Consider the following 10,573-nt stretch of genomic DNA (forward strand, 5'->3'; position numbering starts at 1 on the left):
TCAGGACTGGGGACACCCTGGGGAGGTGTCATAGCCATCATCCGCCACAGTGTTCAGACCTGCCCATAGGCCTGGTCCGAGAAAAGTCAAGAAAATCAAGTCCGATTGCTCCCATCCCACTCCCCAGCACAAGACCAAGCAAGGAAAGACGCAGTACACTTGTGCCCACCAGTGTGGAAAGTAGCCCAGGTAACGTTCCATAGTTATGCCCTCTTTGTCCCATGGAAGTACGGACCCAAAAATAAGAAAGCAGGGTGCCTCTCAGCTATGCTTGTGTGTGCAGTGTGGCCTGGGGTGGGCCTCGCTGAGCCTCCGCACTGCAGGGCTTCTGACTCCTGAGGCTCTGTCTGGAGAGCTGGTCCCTGAGGCTGGGGCCGGCAGGGTCAGCCCAAGCTGGAGACGACAGTAGCCAGGTATTGAAAGGCAAGACCTGTGACTGAGAAGAGAGGTGTTTGTAGAAGGTTAGAGTCCACGGAGGCAGAACCCAGGGAGGTGGGGTGATGGCCGTACACCACAGGCCCTGGGCCAGGCAGGGTGGCTGGAGTTCAGTCCATAGATGGAGTAACATAAGTTCAAGTCTCAGTGTCATCACTTACCGTGAGTGGTCCTGGGCAGGTGTCTTAACTGCTTTGAGCCCAAGTCACCCCATCTGCAGAACAGATACAAGAATAGTAGTAGCCCCTCATGGGTCAGTCATGGGGATTAAATCCACTGACACGTGGAAAGATTGCAGCACAGGGCTTTGTCTGCTGCGGACAATTTAGCCAAAAGCTGCTTTCAGTCAGTGTGACAATCTGATGCAATTGACAATCTGGGTTCCAAAAAATTTTACTTAACAAATTGAGAACCCACTTTGGGCCGGCATTGAGGAGCCTTACTGTTAACAATAAGGAGCATAAGAAGCCTTACTGTTAACACAGACAAGAAACAAGAAAATGGGCAAAACAGATGGGACATCAGATAGTGATAAAGGCTATGGAGCAAAAGAGAGGAGGGAGGTCCATGGGTCAGGGCGGGTGCAATTCTGAAACAGGGGCGTTAAGAAGGGTCTCACGCAGGTGACATTTTTGCAGAGATGTGAAGGGTGGAAGGAGGGGGAGCCTAATAATCGCCGTAAAGCCACTTGTTTCTGCTCTAGACGGTTTTGACGCTGCATCAGCTTGTGTGGCTCGGCAGGTTTGAGCCGGGGCTCTTCCACTCCCCAGGTTCCTTATCTCACTTACTGTATGTGCCCCTGCTTGCTGGGAGGTCTCTAGCCTCAGGCAGAGGAGGCCCCTGGAACTGAGCGTGAAAGTTTTCCTTGGCAGCCTTGGGAAGCATGGACAGGACCACCCAGGGGGACCCTGGCTGTGGCCGGTTCATTCTTGTTTGGACAATTCCTTCCCCCGCTGGAGCCAGCCACGATTTTCAAGTTTCCTGGTTCCAGTTCAGCAAAATCCCTACTTACTTTCCCAGAGATAGATACAGGACTGAAGGCGATGAGTCCTCACTACCCCCATGTCATATACCGTGTGTCTACCTCCCTCTTAGCATCCTTACTCAAGAACTGCAGCTTGTCCAGAGTCCCTAACCCTGGAGGAAGTCCGCAGGATCCCAGGATTGTCATTACTCGGAACTGTAGATCCCACAGGACACTCCTGACTTTCCCCAGAATGTTGGAATTGGGGGATGTTCTTTGGCCCCCATGACATAGGGTAGCAGTTCTCCAGAACTGTCAAACTTAGAAGACGGTCTCTGATACATTAGAACCAGGACAGCTATTAGAAATCCTGAAGCGCTGTGGGAATTTCCCAGAATTCCAAATCCGTAGAAGAGCTCTTGGAAACTGTAAAACTTTGTGTAGCAGTTGGGAGGGGTTCTCTGGAATCTCTGGCTAGGCGTGGGGGTGTTTACCAGTGCTTGGAAGGCCATCCGGGAGTTTCTAGAATGGTGTCAAATCCAGAGATCAACCTCATGTCTGGAGCCCTGATCCAGTTCTCCAGATCCCTGGGGACTCTAACCATCAGCCGGTGCAGAATGGGCAGCATGGTGAAAACATTACAGTAGGAGGAGAGAAACTTCAGGAAAAGCACTCATGTGGGTGCTTGGGTTCAAAAGGTTATGAGGTTTCATCTCAGTGACCAACCCCAAGGTGGACCAGAAAAGGTGGAGAGAGCACGAGAGCTTGTGAAGATCTACCTGCTGAGAACTTCTCACCCCCATCCCCTCTCTGCGTCAGCTTTCTCTCACATACTACTTTCTCTCACTCAGGGTCTTTCTTCCCTTTGACTAATGACACATTTGCTCCAACTCATATTAATTCAGTTTTGTACACCAAACTGACTTGATTTCAGCCCCTTTGAGGGATATCTTGTGTCCTCGATTATTTTTCCTGTTTCTCCTTGCGGAGCTTCCAAAGACTTGTCTTCCTTTATTTATTTATTTAAGTTTTATTTTTGGCCACGCTGCACAGCTTATGGGGTGTTAGTTTCCTGACCAGGATTTGAACTCACATTCTCAGCAGTGAATGTGCAGAGTCCTAACCACTGAACCACCAGGGAATTCTCTGTCGACCTTTTTTTTAAGCAAACATGATGGAATGTGATTGGGTAGGTGGGGGTAGTCTTGCTATGAAACAAGGAGCAGCAGTTACTAGAACTTGTAAACGAATTGGATGGAGACCAGGACTGGAGTCAGGAGACCTGGATTCTAAGCCTGCTTGGCAACAGATCTACAAACCCGCTGGCCATCACTGACATCCATGCTTACAGGCCGGCAAAGAAGGCCATAGGGACTTCCCCTGGTGGTCCAGTGGTTAAGAATCTGCCTTCCAATGCAGGGGACACAGGTTCCATCCCCTGTCGGGGAACTAAGATCCCACATGCCACAGGACAATTAAGCCTGAGAGCCACAATGGATACATAGCACAGCCAAAAAAAAAACCAAGCTGCTGGCCACAAGTATCTTCCTCGAGAACGTTCTTTCAGCCTCTGGCTCTGATTACACTCTCTCTCACTCATTGTACATTTTGTTGTTTATTTTCTAAGTCATATCCAACTCTTTAGTGACACCCAGGGACTGTAGCCCACCAGGCTTCTCTGTCCAATGGGGTTTTCCAGGCAAGCATACTGGAGTGGGTTGCCATTTCCTTCTTGAGGGGATCTTCCCAACCCAGGGATTGAACCCACATCTTCTGCATTGCAGGCAGATTCTTCACCACTGAGCCAAAGTCCTTATTTGAAGGCCAGGCCTGGCCTACTAGGCATGAGGACCCTGGCCGGACCTTAAGCCACCGCTCTGTTCTCAGAGAGCTTCCAATCAAGTGGGGTAAAAGGACAATCAAAGTGACAATTGCTATGCAATGAAATAAGTAATAATGATTAGCATATTTCTCTGGTACCAAGCATCGTTCTCAGCACTGGCCATGAATCCAGGTTGCATTTCTCACAACAACTCTGTGAGGTAGGTACTATTATTATCTTCATCTTACAGTGAGGAAACCAAGACAAGAAGAGGCTCAGAAATTTTCCCAAGGTCACACAGCTAGCAGGTGGCAGAAGTGGGATTTGGGCTAGGGTGTTCTGGCTCTTGAATAGGTGAGCTCAACAACCGTGCCAAGTGTTACTCAGTAGGACCACAAAGGAAGGGATAATAGAGGAGGGCTTTTCATCTAACCAGGAACCACTAAGAAGAAAGAGCAGCCTCCTTGGAGAAGTTAAGTTCCATTGAATCTCAACAGCCCAACAGAGTCGGACTCTACAGAGGTCTTTAATAAGGTGGAGGAATGGACTTCTCAAGTTCTTTTAACCCATTGAGGAAACCTCATCACCTCCAGAGATACAGTAATTATTCACAGGCTACCCCCAGAAGGAGGATTCTGTGCAGCCTAGCCAGAATCAAGAGAATTAGAAATGGACCCCGAAAATCCAGCCTTTTGTATGGGTGGTCTCCTGGCTACAGAACCTTGGCAAACCCTCTCCCTCTCTCAGCTTGTCTGCCCAATGTATGGTTATGGGAGCCTGGAAAAGGTAACTAAACTCTCTGAATCTAAGTCCTCCTCTGAAAATAGGGATAAGATTGGTTAATGTGCTCATAGGGGATGATATGAGGATTAAAGAAGTGAATCCATGTAAACTGTTTAGGACAGAACCTGGCAAGTGGTCAGTGCTAAATACATGCTGGCTGTTATTACTATTTTTATTACTAATGGATGCTTTCAGCACAAATATTCTACCAGTCCTGTTTTCCAGGAGAGGAATTGCATCAATATCTGGACTCTGGTTATACAAACTCATGAAGTTGACATCCAGCTCTGCTAGTTCCTTCCTACAAGGTGAGCCTTCTAATACGGGTTCTTCCAGGGAGCGATTAGCCACTCAGGACTCTGTCACCCAATGGAAAACCAGGGAAGACTTCCCACTCTCCTTCCAGGGAGGCTGATCGCTAGAGATGCATTTGTCTTCATTCAAGAAAGGCCAGTGGGACTTTCCAAGGAGTCTGGCTTGTCTCGTGATTTCAGAGCTATTTTCATCCCTCCAAGGATACTGGGTGACGTCAACTCGGTCAGCCAGGAGTCGGGCAGGCCTGCTGAGGTCCTGCTTTATTTAATGCAGGGCAGATAAGACCAGCCTGCAAAGAGCAGGAAAACTGCTGTGTCCTCTTCCTGATGCACACCAGGTCTTAGGGAGTTTATTCCTCTGGGAGCCCTTTCTTCCGGGGTACAAAGCAAGCCACGCCCTGGGCCACAAGCTCTGTTCTTGGGGCAGCTGCTTCTCCAGGACACCCAACTCCAAAGTGTCGCACTTTCTGGGCTGCTTCTGCAAGCTGAGCCACCTGCTCCCACAATCGTGAGGCTGAATTGACAAGATCTAAGGGGATCCTCTGGCTTCCTGGGTGGCCCAACGGTAAAGAATCTGCTGCATCAAATCATGAGGTTTGACCCCTGGATAGAGACAATCCCCTGGAGGAGGGCACAGCAGCCCAATATTCTTGCCTGGAGAATACCATGGTCAGAGGAGCCTGGTGGGTTACAGTCCATGGGGTCGCAAAGAGTCAGACATGACGGAAGCGACTAAGTGTGCACACAGGCAAGGGAATCCTCTGGCTTCCCAGGTGGCCCAATGGTAAAGAATCTGCCTGCCAACGTAGGAGATGCGAAAGATGCAGGTTCAACCCCTGGGTCGGGAAGATCCCCTGTAAAAGGAAATGGCCACTGACTCCAGTATTCTTGCCTGGAAAATTCCTTGGACAGAGGAGCCTGGTGGACTTCTGTCCATAGGGTCGCAAAGAGTCGGACATGACTGAGTACGCACGCAAGAGGACCCTCCACCCAGGGTTAACGTTTATTATTTGCTAAGCTGTCTCCAAGGAGCAAGAAAGTGACATTCTTATACACCCTTATTAGTTCTTATGAACCCCATTTAACAGAGGAAAAGACAGGTTGAGGAAGTTGAAGTCAGTTAAGACCAAACAGGCAGGAAGGGGTCACAGCCATGACTGGAACCCGGGACAGTCTGGGTGCAAAGTTCAGCAGCTCAGTCATCACTCTGCTGGATGAAGTCTTGAGGATCCTGCCAGCCATCATGCACAGAATAACTCAAAATCAGCGACTCAAGGGACCTTTGCTTTTAAAATTGTGTCTGGGAATACCCCAGTCACTCATTCATGGGTCGTGATTCAAGGGTTTGGCCATGGTTATTTCAGTCTCCCAGTCTCCCTCAGCTGTCTTCTAGTTGGGTGGTCTTTTCTAGGGTCTGACCTACATTTCTGCTCACGGTTCTAAGTCAGTTGATTAGCAGGTGGTCTCTGAGCTGCTGTTAAGTGGCCAGCACAGTGCTGGTCTCTGAGGAAGAAAAGAAGGGCCAAGTCTTGCTGTGGCAGAAAGCAAGCGTGCTCTTGGCCGGGGAAGGGAGAACCAGGCTCATTCATGCTGTGAGGTGTACAGGAGGGAGACAGCCACCCCTCTGCTCCAGGTGTCTGAAAGAACACAGCCACAGGCCACTGTGTATCCGGGGACAAGGATCTGGGAGGTCAGCAGAGTGACTCGGCAGTCAGGGAGACACATCTGGGTTTGGATCACTACTCACTGGCTGGGTGACCCTTGACACCAAGTCATCTGATCTCTTGGCCTCGATTTCCCTATCTGCCAAATGGGGCTACACATCATAGTGAAATGACGGAACTTTAACCAGAGGATGCGATATGACATGCTTGTTGGGTCCTCAGCGTTGGACCTGGCACACATTATGAACCTAAGTGCTTATTCAGGTGGTCGCAGCCCTTGTGCTCAACAGCAGTGATACCCAATCCTAGTTCACCAGGAGAACTGAATTCACTGGCAGGAAACTAGTTTTAAAGGAGGCTCATCTAAGCATCCAGGTCTGTGGCCGGGGTGGGGATAGGCAAGGCAGAAGCTGAGTGTTTTACGCTCATCAGAGGGCTGTAAGCAGGCTTGAGGCAAGGAAAGCTGGATTCCAACCCTGGTTCTACCACTTCTGCTGGCCTTGATTCTTGGCCTCTGCCTCCAGGTCTGTAAGGAGGAACCTGTGAACAAATTCCTTTTCTTTCTGACGTTCTCTGCTGCCCTCTAGTGGACGTGGGGTGCTCACACCTTCTTGCGCGTGATTTCTGCTGCCTATGGGGCCTTTACCTGATACCACATGCTGTGCGAAGTGCCTGTGATGACATTTGTCCTTCCCATATGAACACTGGGAGCACTTTCACAAAGGCCCCTCACCCAGTGCTCATTTCACCTCTGTCACATGAGATTATACCTTCATCAGGAATCCAGAGGAGGAGGGTGAGGTCAAGGAGAGAAAAGACTGCGGCAGTCACCCAACAAGTCACAAGGACTGGAACTCAAGCCTGTGGGTGGCCTGGCTCTTTGTGACATGAATGGGGAACAAAACCTAGACAGAGCCGGCCGGTGAGAATAACGCCTCCTCCATCACTGTCGTGGAGTCCTGGGTGCTGCCGCCTCCAGCTTCCTCTCGAAGGAAGGGTTGTGGCTCTGAGTCTGAAGAAACTGGGCAGCGTCAGGCCCTAGGATGAGGCCCACAGCTGGATACCTCGCCGTGGGGAGGCAAGGTCTCCCTGCCACGCACTTCCTCCATTAGCAGAGGAAGGTCCCAATCTTGGCCACCTCCACCTAATAATGTCTTTGATGTTCCTGCTGGTCCATTCTCCAGATCCCAGTGCTCCGGCCCCTTCCTTCTTCCTGGAAAACCTCCCAGTGAGTTGCTTCCCTGAGCTTCCCACTTGCACTGCCTCCTCACCCATCTCTCCAGAAGCACTTCTGAAAATGCGCCATGGCTCCCCAGATACTCCAGCCAGCCAGCAATCCCCTTGAGCTGGTGTCGGAGTCCTCCCTGCTGGTCCTCACCACCTCCCCGGCCCGGCTTGCTCCACGTCTCTCTTTGTCTCCCAAGCTCCAGACCTGTGGTTTGGCTTGTTTGTTTTTGCATTCCATATACATTTCTCTCTCCACCATCCTCCTCGAAGCCTTTACAGTTGCTGTTTCCTCTGTCTGGAATACCCTCTCCTCCTCCCCACTGACCCGCACCCTATGCCTGCCTTTTTGGCTGGCTGATTTCTACTCATCATGCCAGATTTGCTTCTGGGGGCAGAGCCCTGGGGAGCGTGTCCTGTTTTCCATCCTATCCTCAGCACCAAGCCTGGAGAGCATGTTTGGTAAGTGAATGAGTGAACGGATGAATAAAGGATGGGGGAAAGCCTGGGCTCTGGAGCCAGGCCAATTTGACCTCCAGCTGCATCACCCCCAAGCTGGGGAACTTTGAACAAGTTCTTTTCCTTCTCTGAGGCCCAGAGTGCTCATCTGAAACAGGCCTCCATTTCCTCCTGCACTGGCTCTGAGGCTCGGAGGTCTCCTGTGTGGTCAGGCCCTTGCCCTCCCCTTGAAAGGGTTCTGGGACCCAGCCAATTTCAGTGGACCCTTGGACCCCGGATCCTTTAGGAGGACAGGGGCCCCAGAGCCTCTCTCCTTCCACCCCAAGGGCCAGAGCGGGAAGAGGGTCAGCACTCCTGTTTACTGCCAGCCTTGCGTCCTTGTGGTTCTGGATTAATTTTTAAAAAACAGCTCAAAGTCCAGGTGGGCTTTGTCAGAGTTTGTTCTCACTGTTTGCTTTGGTTAATAATCTCAGGAGAGCAAACATCTCTGGAAGTGGGAGAAGAGATCAACATCCTGGGCCCATCCTCCCGGCATCTCCCCTCCCCCAGGAGGGGTTGTGCTGCTGGTTGAATAATTTTGCCCCAAAAGAGGCTGGGATTCTTCTACACCCGTGTGGGTCTTAGGCTTCCCTTGGGGCCAGGGGGGTTGACAGTCCTGACAATGCAGACTCTCCATGAAGATCAGATGAGCCACTGTGGTACCCTGTAGGCAACCTTTACAGGATGGCTCTGTTCCTGTTCATGATTCGTTGTGATTTTTTTCATTCTTTTATCAGATTTGGTTTCTTCAAAGACAGACATCCTGACACCACCACACAGGTGAGGCACTGGACTGCTTAGAGAGTACTTTCACACACAGTGCTCACTTGACCTCTTGTCAGATCAGGGATTCCTATCTTCCATTAACAGGTGAGAAAAGTGGGCTTCGGAGAGGGAAGGTCATCCCCAAAGTTGTATCGAACAAGTCAAGGCCTCTGGCTCTCAGCGCCCTTTTTAATTCAGACTGCCTCCTCACCATCACCATGAAACAAACCATAAAAGCTTGAGAAACTCTGTGAACAAGAGGGAAGATAATTGTCACTGTTTCCATTTTTTCCTCCATCTATTTGCCATGAAGTGATGGGACCGGATACTGTGATCCTAGTTTTTTGAATGTTGTGTTTTAAACTAGCTTTTCCACTCTCCTCTTTTACCCTCATCAAGAGGCTCTTTAGTTCCTTTTCACTTTCTGCCATTAGGGTGGTGTCATCTGCATATCTGAGATTATTGATATTTCTCCCTGCAAAGAGATGGGGGAAACAACGGATACAGTGACAGACTTAATTTTCTTGGGCTCCAAAGTCACTGCAGGTGGCGACTGCAGCCATGAAACTAAAAGACGCTTGCTCCCTGGAAGAAAAGCTATGACCAACCTAGACAGGGTATTAAAAAGCAGAGGCATCACTTTGCCAACAAAGGTCCATATAGTCAAAGCTATGATTTTTCCAGCAGTCATGTATGGATGTGAGAGTTGGACCATAAAGAAGGCTGAGCGCCTGAGAATTGATGCTTTCGACCTGTGGCGTTGGAGAAGACTCTCGAGAGTTCCTTGGATGGTAAGGAGATTAAACCACTCAATCCTAAAGGAAATCAACTCTGAATATTCATTGAAAGGACTGATGCTGAAGCTGAAGATCCAGCACTTTGGCCCCTGATGCGCAGAGCTGACTCATTGGAAAAGACCTTGATGCTGGGAAAGATTAAGGGCAGGAGGAGAAGGGGACGACAGAGGATGGTTGGATGGCATCATCGACTCAGGGGACATGAGTTTGAGCAAACCCCGAGAGACAGTGAAGGACAGGGAAGCCTGGCATGCTGTAGTGCATGAGGCTGAAGAGTCGGACACAACTTAGTGACTGAACAACAAATATATAGTATGTGTAATCATATTAGAAAATTTATGAAATTTTGCCTATCTAAAAAAACCTAATGACATTTTGATTCCTCTTGTTTGACTTCGTATGAATAGAATGCTGGATTTCTAATTTATATTCACTCAAAACTTTAATATAGTTCCATATATTTTGGCATCTAGTATTACTGCTTAAAGTCGAGAAAATGTATTATCTTAGTGATTTAAAAAAATTTGAATGAAGCTTGAAACTTTGAGTCCAATTCTGAGAATATGAAGAAATACTATGTCATAAAAAAAAAAAATCGGGAGATTCACAAGTGATACTGAGGAGCCTAGAGGGCTACAGGCCATGAGGTCACAAAGAGTCGGACACAACTGAACAACTAAGACTTTACTTTTCACAGTAGTATTAACTAAAGCGCAGATTTTGTTCAAATCCCACAAAATTTTATGCTAGTGTTCATTATTTGTTTTCATACCTTTTTCAAGACTCCACGTTGCATGTAATTGCATGGAGCAGCTTCAGCTGCATGCAACACATTCTGGTAAATTCTCTTTTCATTTTTATTCTGTTGCAAATATTTTCTAATCTTCCTTGTTGCTGTTTCTTTGATAGACCCATCATTTAAAAGTGGACATCTAATTTCCAAATGCATGGGATTTTGTTTAAAATATCTTTAATATTAATTTCTCATTTTATACCAATTTCTCATTTAAATGCTTTCTTCTCTGCAATCACCCTCTGTGTTCTCTTCAGTCTAACTTTACTGAGGCTTTCAATGGCTAAGTTGAAGGTCTCTCTTGGTAAATGCCACATTGCACTTGAAAATATGTGGGTCATTTTCAAATATCTTTTGATATTGAGTTCTAATATCATTCCACAGTGATAAGAGAACAAATTCTGTATGATTTCAGTATCTTTAGACTGCAAACTTTTTGCAGCTTGTTTTACACCCCTGGCTGTGTTTCCGTGTCTCCTGGCTTACAGTCTATGGGAACTTGAATAGAAATTGG

The sequence above is a fragment of the Bos mutus genome, chromosome 8, assembly GCF_027580195.1.
Source record: "Bos mutus isolate GX-2022 chromosome 8, NWIPB_WYAK_1.1, whole genome shotgun sequence".
NCBI lineage: Eukaryota > Metazoa > Chordata > Mammalia > Artiodactyla > Bovidae > Bos > Bos mutus.